Genomic DNA, 14,124 nt, shown 5'->3' with positions numbered 1-14,124 from the left:
CCAACATCCGCTGGATCATGGAAAAAAGCAAGAGAGTTCCAGAAAAACATCTATTTCTGCCTTATTGACTATGCCAAAGCCTTTGACTCTGTGGATCACGATAAACTGTGGAAAATTCTGAAAGAGATGGGAATACCAGACCACCTGACCTGCCTCTTGAGAAACCTATATGCAGGTCAGGAAGCAAGTTAGAACTGGACATGGAACAACAGACTGGTTTCAAATAGGAAAGGAGTACGTTGAGGCTGTATATTGTCACCCTGCTTATTTAACTTCTATGCAGAGTACATCATGAGAAACACTGGGCTGGAAGAAGCACAGCTGGAATCAAGCTTGCTGTGAGAAATATATCAATAACCTCAGATATGCAGATGACACCACCCTTATGGCAGAAAGTGAAGAGGACCTAAAAAGCCTCTTAATGAAAGTGAAAGAGGAGAGTGAAAAGGTTGGCTTAAAGCTCAACATTCACAAAACTAAGATCATGGCATCTGGTCCCATCACTTCATGCCAAATAGATGGGGAAACAGTGGAAACAGTGTCAGACTTTATTTTTTTGGGCTCCAAAATCACTGCAGATGGTGACTGCAGCCATGAAATTAAAAGACACTTACTCCTTGCTGCTGCTGCTAAGTCGCTTCAGTCGTGTCCGACTCTGTGCGACCCCATAGCCGGCAGCCCACCAGGCTTCCCGTCCCTGGGATTCTCCAGGCAAGAACACTGGAGTGGGTTGCCATTTCCTTCTCCAATGCATGAAAGTGAAAAGTGAAAGTGAAGTTGCTCAGCCATGTCCGTGTCCGACTCTTAGGGACCCCATGGACTGCAGCCTACCAGGCTTCTCCGTCCATGGGGTTTTCTAGGCAAAAGTACTAGAGTGGGGTGCCATTGCCTTCTCCGACTTACTCCTTGGAAGGAAAATTATGACCAACCTAGACAGCATATTGAAAAGGAGAGACATTACTTTGCCAACAAAGGTCCGTCTAGTCAAGGCTATGGTTTTTCCTGTGGTCATGTATGGATGTGAGAGCTGGACTGTGAAGAAAGCTGAACACCAAAGAATAGATGCATTTGAACTGTGGTGTTGGAGAAGACTCTTGAGAGTCCCTTGGACTGCAAGGAGATCCAACCAGTCCATTCTAAAGGAGATCAGCCCTAGGTGTTCTTTGGAAGGAATGATGCGAAAGCTGAAACTCCAGTACTTTGGCCACCTCATGCGAAGAGTTGACTCATTGGAAAAGACTGATGCTGGGAGGGATTGGGGGCAGGAGGAAAAGAGGACGACAGAGGATGAGATGGCTGGATGGCATCACCGACTCGGTGGACGTGAGTTTGAGTGAACTCCGGGAGTTGGTGATGGACAGGGAGGCCTGGCGTGCTGCGATTCATGGGGTCGCAAAGAGTCAGACACGACTGAGCGACTGAACGGAACTGAAGTAGAATCTGCTAGGATGCATTACAACCAATAGGGTAAAAATACACGTGGGCAGAAAAGGGCTTAATTGGACAAATTTACAAAGTTTATGAAAATTTAGGAAGTTTAAAGCCTATAGTTATTCACTGCATTATTCATGAGAAGGTACTTTGCAGAAAATAACTGAATATCTTATTTTATTCAACCAGTAGTGTCAGTGATTAACTTCCCTCTCATGGACTTTACTATCTTTGATTTCAGGAATTTTTGTCAGAAATAGAAGACGAATATCCTGATTTGCCCTACCACTAAGTAGTAGGCTTAGCAGTGGTAACATTTTACTGTAATTTTCTGAGCTAAAATTTTTGTGAATGAGAAGAACTGCCCTAAACAACTATTAATGAACAGTGAATAGCCTTGTAAATTAGCTTTTCCTACAGACCCCATAGGGGCTTCCCAGGTGGTGCAGTGGTAAAGAATCTGCTTGCAATTAGGAGACACAAGAGATGTGGGTTCAATCTCTGGGTCGGGAAGATCCCCTAGAGAAGGAAATGGCAACCCACTCTGGTATTCTTGCTTGGGAAAGCCCATGGACAGAGGAACCTGGCGGGACACAGTCCATGGGATCACAGAGTCATACATGACTGAGCAACTATACATGCACGCACACACAGACTTGATAATGCAAGTTCCTCAAATAATTTAAAAAACAGAACTTTCATATGACCCAGCAATTCCACTCCTGGGAATATATCCAAAAACAAAAAAAAAACAAAACAACACTAATTCAAAAAGATAACATGCACCCCCATGTTCACAGCAGCATTATTAACAATTGCCAAAATATGGAATGAATGGATAAAGAAGATGTGATATATCTTCACACAAACACACACATACATACATGCTGAAAAAGTTATACACACACACATACACACAATACTACTCAGCCATAAAAAAAGAATGAAACTTTGCCATTTACAGCAATATTGATGGACTTTGGAGAGGATTATGCTAAGTAAAGCAGACACAGAAAGACAAATACTTATATTCACTTATATGTGGAATCTAAAAAATAAAACTAGTGAATATAACAACAACAACAACAAAAAAAAAACAGTCTCATAGATACAGAGCACAAACTAGTGCTTATCTATGTGAAGGAATAAAGTAGGGGTTGAGAATTAAGAGGTATAAACTACTATGTATAAAATAATTAAACTAGAAGGATATATGGTATGGCACAGGGAATAAAGTCAATATTTTATGATAACTATAAATGGAATATAAAGATTTTCTCACAGTTCTCTCTTTTCACTGTGATCTGTATCTCCACACAGCCAGAAGTGATTGCCATTCACTTGCCTTTCTACTGAAGCTTCCAGATCATGATCACCCTCCGTCATGGCCCCACATTCAAGATATATCTTCTCCTCATCACTAGCATCTTCTGATCCCTTAGTTATACCTCCTTCACTGAAAACGTAGGAGCCCAGTTCCAAGTAATCTTCTCTACTAAGTTTCCTATTACAATTTTGGGAGATTTCAGTGTCCATGAAGATTACCCATCCAATTAATGTCCACTAGAATGCACAGACCTCTTCAGTTCCAAGGATTCTTAGCTCAACTCTATATTAACCATCTATTTTCGGCTCTTTATCCTGAATCACACCATCATTTGAAACTGCTCTCCCTCAATTACTCCAAGAGCTCACAAAAATCTTACTCAGACTTTACTTACTCTATTTAATTTACTTACTTTACAGAAACCTCTTGTCCCTCAAATCCTGATTCCTCCAACCCAGAGCCTATGGTTGGACGTTTAAATATCTCAGCAGCAACTTCAGATTTGTACCCATTCTCTGAACCTGACCACAACACCACAGTTCCAGGTCCACAACCTCTTGCTCCTTCCCCTTTGCCTCTCTCTATCCTCTTCTTCCCCGCCTCTTTTATCACCTGCCATTTACTCTTCCACCAACTGTGAGGGGGATTCCACCCTTAGCCCCCTACTGAAACTGCTTTTAAGGTCACCATGACTTCTTAGTCACCAAATGAGTATATTTCCTGTCTTTTATTTTTTTTTTCTTATATACCAATGTACTGTATTTGACACTGTTACTGTCTCCCTCCTGAATTTTTCTACTCTTTAACACGCTGGCCAGCACACAGCATACACTCAAATATATTTGAATAAATGCATAAGGGTACAAAATGAAACATCATCATGCACTTCTCTAGAGAGAATGAGTATGAGTCAATAGCCCATGAAACATTCATGGTAATTAACCAAAACTCAAGGACCAAATTAGACTAAGCAGCATGTATGAGTAATGAAACAATTAGTTCAATTACATGATTTTCTCCAGTCGTCCTCAACACCATAAATCATAAACAGAAAACTAGGACTGATGATAAGCAAGGGCAAAGTAATGAAAATTCTAAAAGAATCTAGAGTGCTAAGAAAACACTTTTTTTTTACAAAAAGAAAAACTTTTGTATTTTTTTTTTTACTAAGTACCATATGATAAACTCCCTATACATGATTTTAAAAAGGACTATGCCTATGTGTCATGAGGACACATGGAAAAGAAAAGAGCTAAACATTCATCAGTCTGCAGCACTAAATTATTAAAAATTCATAAATAAACTTGAAGTTTAGTTTTTCAAAAGTTATGAGAAGTGAACTAGCTGAAGATACACATGAGAATGTAGAATTACTGCCATCTCAAGCCAAACTTAAACTACAGAAAATTCACTTTGTTTCTAAGCAGATCTCTTCCCACACATTTTCCCTTAATTATTCCCACTGTCAGCATTTTAAATGATTTCAGGTGCTAATGTCAGCAGCAGTACTTAATAAAATACATGCCTGATTTATATTTGGAAAGGTTTCTTTACAAGATAAAGACACAGGAACCAAACATTATGGTCCAAACACACCAGAATCCTCTATACCTTCTTGCTATCTGGAGTATTTTGATATAGTAAACTATATAGTCTATACAAAGCAAATGGCTTTCTCCAACACTTGACTACTAACAATAGGCTACAGATTTGTACAGCATTTTAAGTTTCTAAAGCATTTTAACATATATTCATTTCATTTTTAACTCACACCAAGTCTATGAAACAAGCAAGGTAAGCATTTATGCTCTTTTACATCATGAAAAACCTAAGCTGTTCTCATTATAAATCCCATAGCTAAAAGCGACGATCAGGTACCATCGCCTACAAATTTTCTCCTCTCTCTCCTACTCCTTTGTCTTCAACCATTCTTATCTCCTTCCTATCCATCATAAACGAAAATGTATTTCTTCTTTCTAAAACTAATCCCCACTGAAACTCTTAAGACTAAAACCCCCAACCTTCTGTAGAATCTTCAGTTAACTCCTTTTTCTCACCCACAATATCTGCCTTTCCTCTAACTCCATCTCCTCATTCTATAAATATGTTCAAGTCTTCCCTTCTTAAAAAAAAAAATCTTTTTTCTCTCAACTCTATTTGTCCCACAAGCTGTGACCCACTTTCCCTCATCCTTTCACTAATAAACATTTAGAGTCTACAACTGAAGGCACCTGTACTACACTTTCATCACTCCACTAAAACGTTTCTTATTAAAGGTCACCAATGAATTCCTAGTGGCCAAACTCAATAACCACTCTTCAGTTCTTATCCTTCAGTTTTTGGCTTTTAACCTAAGGTATCTGACACCACTGACCACTTAACCCTTCCTAAAACTTGCTTCACCCCTGGGCTCTACTGTGTCCCCCTCTCCTTATTCTTCTACCATTGACTTCCTTCTTAATCTCCTTTACTTAATTCTCATCTTTTGCAAATTACCTACATGTTGATCCTCTGCAGCATTCCCCCTCTCCTTTTATCTCTTCAGCTAAACACACTTTGTGAGGTCTCTTCCATTCCCAAGTCCTAAGGAACGAACCATATGCCTATGATTTCCTAAACTCTATGGTCTCTACACAGTCTTTGTTTTCGACCCTTATGCTGGGAAAGATTGAAGGCGGGAGGAGAAGGGGATGACAGAGGATGAGATGGTTGGATGATATCACCAACACAATGGACATGAGTTTGAGTAAACTGCAGGAGTTGGTGATGAATAGGGAGGCCTGGCGTGCTGCAATCCATTGAGTCGCCAAGAGTCAGACACGACTGAGCAACTCAGCTGAACTGAACTGCTCCTTTGAAGGAAAGCTATGACAAACCTAGACAGAGTATCAAAAAGCAGGAACTTTGCCAATAAAAGTCCGGCTAGTCAAAGTGAAAGTCACTCAGTCGTGTCTGACTCTTTGTGACCCCATAGACTCTATAGTCCATGGAATTCTCTAGGCCAGAAAACAGGAGTGGGTAGCCTTTCCCTTCTCCAGGAGATCTTCCCAACCCAGGGATCAAACCCAGGTCTCCCGCATTGCAGGTGGATTCTTTACCAACTGAGCCACAAGAGAAAGCTATGGTTTTTCCAGTAGTCATGTACAGACGTGAGTTGGACCATAAAGAAGGCTGAGCACCTAATAATTGATGCTTTTGAATTGTGATGCTGGAGAAAACTATTGGGAGTCCCTTGGACTGCAAGGAGATCAAACAGGTGAATCCTAAAGGAAATCAACCCTGAATATTCATTAGAAGGACTGATGCTGAAACTTCAATACTTTGGCCCCTGATTCAAAGAGCCAATTCACTGGAAAAGACCCTGATGCTGGGAAAGATTGAGGGCAAAAGGAGAAGGTCCTCAGACAGGAGCTTTCCCGGGGAGTTTGGGGGATAAAGGGATAGCAAGGAGACATTAGGACTGAAGAGAAGGGATATAGAGGAACAATAATAGAAAATGAAGTCAGAGAGTTTAATGAGGGAGGAGGATTCTTAATGTCCACCAAAGTCCCTAAGTATCTCCACTCATCTTTGCTGAGTATGCCAAAACCCAAGGCCTAACTGTTGTCTGATTCTGAGCCACTTCTACAGCTAATCACATAGGCAATTAAGGAAGCCAAGGCAAGACAACCACAACATAACCACTATACAACTGCTCACTCCTGGGAGGAAGGTGAGCGCAGACAGGGGAGTTGGAGATTTGGGGGCAGTAGGAGATCAGGGCTCAGTTTTGGGCAGGTCAAGTTTGAAATCCTGTTAGATATCTAACAGTTGGGTAGACAACTGAATATGAGTGTATATTTCAGAGAAAAGGCAAAAGCTAGACGTATAAATTTGGAAGTCATCAGTGTAAGAGACTCGGAGAAGGCGATGGCACCCCACTCCAGTGTTCTTGCCTGGAAAATCCCATGGATGGAGGAGCCTGGTGGGCTGCCGTCTATGGGGTCGCACAGAGATGGACACGACTGCAGCGACTTAGCAGCAGCAGCAGTGTAAGAGACTAAATGAAACCAGGAAATAAAGTTGGGTTTTTTGGCTGTGCCACAGGACTTATAGTATTCAGTTTCCTGACTGAATCCAGGCTATGGCAATAAAAGCCTGGAATCCTAAAGCCACCACGGAACTCCCACAAAGTTTTTTTTAAAGGGAATGACCAAGATATGAGCCCTGGAGCATTCTAACACCGAGAGGTAGGAAGATTAGGAGGAACTAGGAAACACCAAGGAGGACAGACCCTGATATAGGAAGAGAACTAGGAGAATGTGATGTCCTGGAAGCAAATGGAAAAATGGTTTCAAGAACAGGGAAGTAATCAACTGTGGCAAAACTGCTGACAGATCATGTGAAATGAGGAATGACCACTAGACTAACAATGTGGAGACAGACAGTCACAGGTATAATTCTAGAGGACTAATGGGTCAAAAACCTAATTAAATTCAAGGAAAAAAATGATAGGAGATTAACTGTAGGTATGGAGACAAATGAAAATGAAAGTGTTAGTCTCTCAGGCCTGGCCTCTGTGTGATCCCATGAGAGTTTCACTCTAAACAAGCATTCATTTAGTCAGTGAATGATGAATGAATGCATCCCTAATCCTGTCAAGTGTGCAGAAAATTAGCATACTTTGCCTATGGAAATATTTATAAAACAGTATAATCTCTTTGGAAAAGACCCACTACCCACTCCAATTGGTTTTTTAAATGCATAAGATACACAGATAGATAGATATCTCTAGAAAGGAATTCACCAAAATGTTAAAGCGCTGGTTATCACAGCATTGCAAGATTACAGCTGACTTTAATTATCATCTATTTCTGTATTCTTCATATGTTCTAAAATGAACATGTGTAGCTTTTATAATCAATAGCTTTTAAATGTTCATAGCCTCTGCCTCAGAAAGATGTATCTTAAGTATTGCTTTTAGGGAAACAACCTGAAATTTAGAAAAGGTTTTATGCACTAAAATTTTTATCAGCAACCCTGTCTGAAACACTCTTTTTTTGGTCCACCACACAGCTTGCAGGATCTCAGTCCCCATACCAGTGACTGAACCCAGGCCATGGCAGTGAAAGCCTGAACTCCTAACCACTAGACCACCAGGGAACTCTCTGATGAAGAATTAAAAAAAAAAAAAAAACGAATGTAGAAAATCTCATAAAAGCTAAATTGCATTTAATTATACATTTGATAAGCCAGTTTTAGTGAAGCACTTCCCTGGTGGTATGGTGGATGGGAATCCACCTGCCAATGCAGGGGACATAGGTTTGATCTCTGGCCCAGGAAGATTCCACATGCCACAGAGTAACTAAGCCTATGAGCTGCAACTACTGAGGCCCTCGCACCTAGAGCCTGAGCTCTGCAACAAGAGAAGCCACTGCGATGAGAAGCCAGTGGTGGCGGTGCAGCCGGTGGGGCAGTGAAGCCTCTGCAATCACACCGCAACAAAGAGTAGCCCCTGCTCGCTGCAACTAGAGAAAGTCTGCACACAACAACAAAGTAAAATAAATTTTTTTTAAAAATCATTTTCAACGAAAGGAACAGTCCCTGAAATAAGACACAGCATGTTTGCTTCTCCCTGGTTATGATACTTCTACGTGGCAACCTTGTAGGAATAGACTCTCCATGATCCCTAGGAGCAGATGGTCAAGTCCATGCTGCTCCTGGCCCCAAAGCTGAACAAGGACAACCTCACTGTGGAGCTGATGAAGCTCTTTGCGCAGCTGCAGGCCAAGGACAAACAGGGCCCCATCAGCTGCAACACCATCTGCCTGGGCAAAATCAGCTCCTATTTCAATACCAGCACAAGACACAGGGGCCTCACCTCTGCCTCTAGGTGGCCACTAAGGACCTATTTGCATCATCTCAGGTCACAGGTGTTTTGGGCTTCACTGCCACCCATAACTTTCACTCGATGAACAATTAAGCCCACAAGATCCTCCCTGCCTGTGCTCTGCAGCCTCACTGTGGGTTCTGAGAAATCCACGCAGGATGAGGCCTTCAAGGCCATTCAAAGCTGCCTGTCCAAACTGGAATCTGTGTCAGAGGACCCCACACAGCTGGCCAAAGTGGATTTCTCACATAGCCAGCTGGGCAGGCTGGGCCATGACAGGAGTCACGTCGCTCACTTCTATACTGATCTACGCATACCCCATGGCTTAAGCCAAGACCAACCTCCCCCAGAGACTTGTGCCTGAGGGACATCCTGCCCCAGACCCCACCCCGTGCCTGCCATACCCACGACCTCAGGCCACTGGGAGACACAAAAGAGGAGGGCAAGGATACAGAAGAGGACAGCAGTGCTGGGAGGACGAAGCCTGGGGCGGCTTCGAGTAGGAGATCAAATGTGTGTCGACCAAGCAAGACTGCTACAGTACTGAGTACCAAGTACAGTACAGTACTCTGCCTGGGCTGGGCAGAGCAACAATCCAGCCACAGATCCCCAGAGTCAGACTGAAACAGTTGGGAAGCTGAGGGCTCATGGGAGCAAAGTTGGCAGGAGCACATCTCCCAGAGCTGTCCCTGAGGATGCACAGCTGGCCAGTGAGTATAACTGGGGTAGACCAGAGCTTAGAGACAAAGGTGATCCCTTTGCTGCCCTGTCAGCACATCAAGAGCTGGTGCCCAGCCAAGACCAGACTCTTGGTATTGATGACAACTGGGAGGACCTAGAGACTGAGAGCCGATAGGCAAAGACTGAGCTAGCCTAGAAGAATCACAAGGAATATCAGCAGGAGGTGGAGGCCAACCACACTGAGAAAAAGGTGGCCAAGGACCTTGTGAAGCTGGACTGAACCCTTGGGGTGGGCACTTCCCAGTTACAGAGAGCAGGCCCCAGAGATGTATGTATTATACAAGCCATGTGAGCCAGGCTGGCCTGGCCAGGCACACCTCACATGTGTACAATCAGAGCCACAGTAAATCCTATTTTAAGGACAGGAGGGAGGGAGGAGTATATGACAAGGCTCCCAACCTCAAGGAACTTATTTTCTAATAGAGATATGAACTGAACACATGGTAAAAACTAAAGAACCACGGATAGCACAGATGAAGTATTAAATGAAGTGTAGACATTTAATACTGTAGGAGTTCAGAGACATGGAAAACAACAAAGACTGGCTGGAATCAACAGAAAGTCCTATGAGTACAGTTCTAGAGAAAACACTTTCCTCACCCTGGGATGACTAATGAAAGTAAGACTCCTCTGAGCAATCATCAACAAAAATCACCTTACTAAACTACCATGATATGTGAAACAGGTATGGTCCTTGTCTCAAAGTGTTTACAATCAAAGAAGACACAGAACAAATGCCAATTAAAACATTATAGTTCATCACCAGGGGCCTTCAAGAATGATGGTAATAATTCTTTCTTGATTTAGGTGCTACATCAAGGGTACATTCATTTTGTAAAAATTCAACAGTTCTGTATTTATGATATGTGCATTTTTCTATATGTATGTTACCCCATAGGTTTAAAAAAAAACAAAAAAGGATTACAGTTCCAGTCCTAACCATTTTCATAGGATGCAGTTATGCATCTCCCATTGCCTACTGGACAATACCATCTGGATATCTTGTCCCCACCTCAGACTTCATCTTGCCTTCAAAAACCAAAGTCCCTCCAGATTTTTCTATTTCAATGACTGGTAGATATTTAAGCTGAAAACCTTGGACTTACAAAGTGTGAAAGTGTTAGTCGCTCAGTCGTGCCCAACTCTTTGCAACCCTATGTACTATAGCCCACCAGGCTCCTCTGTCCATGGAATTCTCCAGGCAAAAATATTGGAGTGGGTTGCCATTGCTTTCTCCAGGGGATCTTCCCAACCCAGGGATCAAACCCAGGTTTCCTGCATTGGAGGCAGATTCTTTACCATGTGAGCAATCAGGGAAGCCTTGATAAAGGAAAAGCAAGGAAGCTAAGGAAATGGAGCAGAGAATGGGGTAAGTGGTAAAAGATGAAGTCAGAGAACTAAGAGGGGATCAGATCATATAGAACCTTATAGGCCACTATAAAGATTTTATTCTGCAAAAAAAGGAAGCCACTATAGAGTTCTAAGCATGACGTGATCTGACTTTAACAGCATCTCTGATTTAACACCATCCCTCTAGCTGTTATATTAAGAATATACTGTAAGAGAACAAAGTCAAGAGGAAGAGACCACCTAGGAGCTTAAATTAGATAATGGTACCTAACACAATGTGTGGCATATAAGTAACCCTTGCTGCTAAGTCACTTCAGTCGTGTCCGACTCTGTGCGACCCCATAGACGGCAGCCCACCAGGCTCCCCTGTCCCTGGGATTCTCCAGGCAAGAACACTGGAGTGGGTTGCCATTTCCTTCTCCAATGCATGAAAGTGAAAAGTGAAAGTCAAGTCACTCAGTCGTATCCGACCCTCAGCAACCCCATGGACTGCAGCCTACCAGGCTCCTCCGTCCATAGGATTTTCCAGGCAAGAGTACTGGAGTGGGGTCCCATTGCCTTCTCCGAAGTAAGCCTTAGGGGTAAGCTATTTTTCACAGAGTAAGAATGAATTCCTATCATGTTGGACCATACACTAGTAAAATAAACAGCTAAATTAAGGCTGATTTTCTGAGGAAAAGCAAGTATATCTCATGCAATTTTTAGGCTCATCAAAAATAAAAATGCTTAAACAAATAATAATTGATGACTTTTACAATGATTCCCTATTTCCCATAAAGATGACACAAGAATGTCTGTTGCTAGCCACATCTTTACTAGCATGCCACTCAGAAGGCAGAGTATTCTCTAAAGATGAAATTAAGGAGAATTTGAGAAAATAAAGTATGCTTCTGCATGAACATTTCAATCTGGAAAAATCTGTTATCAAATCTATTACTACTTCAAAATGATATCAATACTGGTTAGCTCTATTGATCTAATTATCTTAAATTCTTACTGGCAATATAAAATGCTGGTTTCCAAGAACTAGAACTATTTAAAATTAAAAAGGCAGTTATAACACTTTAAAAAGAACTGAAAAGTAATCTTCAGTGCTGAAAAGCTTTCATTTTGAAAATATAAATACAGTTAACAGCTTGGAAAACAAGCTGATTGATACTAACATGCATAATCCTGATAAGGAGTCACCTAGGTGAAGAAAGGTACATATGGACTCTGACCTCTCCATCCAAACTTAGTGAATGCAATTTGGGATGAAATTCTTATGGGCTTCAACCTCTATCTTAGGCTCAGGGATACAGACTATTCCATTCCCACTCCTTAATCCTAAAGCCCTGAGTATCACCTCAAGCTATCCTACACATTCTCTATGAAATCAAGACTTCACACCATAGGTACCCCACAGTTCCAGGAGATAGAAGTTCAGTTCAGTTGCTCAGTCGTATCCAACTCTTTGCAACCCCATGGTCTGCAGCACGCCAGGCTTCCCTGTCCATCACCAATTTCCGGACCTTGCTCAAACTCATGTCCATCAAGTCAGTGATGCTATCCAACCTTCTCATCTTCCTGTCGTCCCCTTCTCCTCCTGCCTTCAATCTTTCCCAGCATCAGGGTCTTCTCCAATGTGTCAGTTCTTCGCATCAGGTGGTCAAAGGACTGGAGCTTCAGCTTCAGCATCAGTCCTTCCAATGAATATTCAGGACTGACTTCTTTTAGGATGGACTGGTTGGATGTCCTTGCAGTCCAAGGGACTCTCAAGAGTCTTCTCCAACACCACAGTTCAAAAGCATCAATTCTTTGGCACTCAGCTTCCCTTATAGTCCAACTCTCACATCCATACATGACCACTGGAAAAAACCATAGCTTTGACTAGACGGACCTTTGTCGGCAAAGTAACATCTAGGTTTGTCACAGCTTTTCTTCCAAGGAGCAAGCGTCTTTTAATTTCATGGCTGCAGCAGTCACCATCTGTAGTGATTCTGGAGCCCAAGAAAATAAAAGTCTGTCACTGTTTCCACTGTTTCCCCATTTATTTGCCATGCCGTGATAGGACCGGATGCCATGATAGGTCCGGATGCCATGATCTTAGTTTTTTGAATGTTGAGATTTAGCCAACTTTTTCACTCTCCTCTTCCACTTTCATCAAGAGGCTCTTTAGTTCCTCTTCACTTTCTGCCATAAGGGTTGTACCAGGAGGTAGTAACAGGTTGTCAAAAACACTGAGAAGGGCATTTCAGTTTGTAAAATGATGATAATGTTGACAATAATTGCAGCAAATACTAACTGCCTATTATATGCCAAGCATTGTCTCCAGCACTTTACATTCTTATCTAATCAATTCTCACAGCAAGTCTAAAGTAGATATTATTATCTCCATTGTACTGATGTGGAAGAAGTTAAGTAACTTTTAAGAGGCACACAGAAAGTAGTGTGAACCAGGAGAAGACTGGCGGGGGCGGGAAGCCAGGAAATGATTAGTTTTTAAATAAAGGATCAATAAATTAGAAAAGCAAAGGATTTTTCAAAAAATGAATATTGGAAGTTAGAAGCCCTTCAAGTTCTTCAAAGATTCCAGGCCTTTCAAAAGAAAATGAGTTCCACCATAGAGTTCTACTATTCTATCTTCTTAATGATGGTGAATGTGGTGGGTGTATGATAGGGGTCATCACTCTACTAGGCCTGATGTCTACTTTTGTAAATAGTTTTACTGGAATACCATCACATGCATTCACTTATGAATTGTCTATGGCTGGTTTTATGATACTACAGCATAGATGAGTTAAGGCAGAGACCCTCAGGCCCACAAAGTATAAAATATTTACTATCTGAACCTTTACAGAAAAAATTTGCCAACTCCTGGCCCATGAATATAAGAGCCAATGAAGACCATGAAAAATGAAGGGCTCTTGGCAGTTGATAAGCATCTGGAAAATAATGGTAAGACTGCAATGGCACACCTTCCTGGAAAAAAACAGATTTTTAATACTATTTGAAGACAAAGCCAAGAGGTCAGTTTCTGATTTTTATCTAAGTACTTAACCTCCTGCCACTTCAGGAATTCTGAAGAACACACCTAGTAAATGGAAAATAATCACTAAATTATCTGGAGGATAATTAGAAAGTGTGCAGACTTTGTAGAGGTTTTACTTCTTTTATTCTCTGGCTGCCCAATTTTTGAATGTTTTGCTACTTAGCACTTCCAGCACAGCTAGACAGGGAAAATAAAAATATATGAGAGGCAAGCTGGTCAGTTCTATCAGCAGGTAAATACTCACTGGGAAAGACCTGGAAATTGTTACAATGTGTTAACAAAACTAAAGTTTTAAATACCAACAAAGTAAATTCAACCTAAGTCAATCAACAGTGGGACACATCTGAAAAAAAAAAAAAAAAAAACTCTAAAAAT

The 14,124-nt window shown here is 41.6% G+C and overlaps 1 protein-coding gene and 2 pseudogenes across 2 annotated transcripts in view; 2 read left to right on the top strand and 1 right to left on the bottom strand.

Moving 5' to 3' along the window:
- The window catches only part of LOC104994470, a 25,923-nt pseudogene extending 15,403 nt beyond the window's left edge, over nucleotides 1-10,520 (top strand).
- The window catches only part of MGA (MGA, MAX dimerization protein), a 148,464-nt gene that overhangs the window by 115,070 nt on the left and 19,270 nt on the right, over nucleotides 1-14,124 (bottom strand). The gene's annotated exons all lie outside the window — the stretch shown is intronic.
- Nucleotides 13,598-14,124, top strand: part of LOC104994469 — a 1,375-nt pseudogene continuing 848 nt past the window's right edge.

Source organism: Bison bison, unplaced genomic scaffold (assembly GCF_000754665.1).
Source record: "Bison bison bison isolate TAMUID 2011002044 unplaced genomic scaffold, Bison_UMD1.0 scf7180017864259, whole genome shotgun sequence".
Lineage (NCBI taxonomy): Eukaryota > Metazoa > Chordata > Mammalia > Artiodactyla > Bovidae > Bison > Bison bison.
This window is presented reverse-complemented; position numbering and strand designations above follow the sequence as displayed.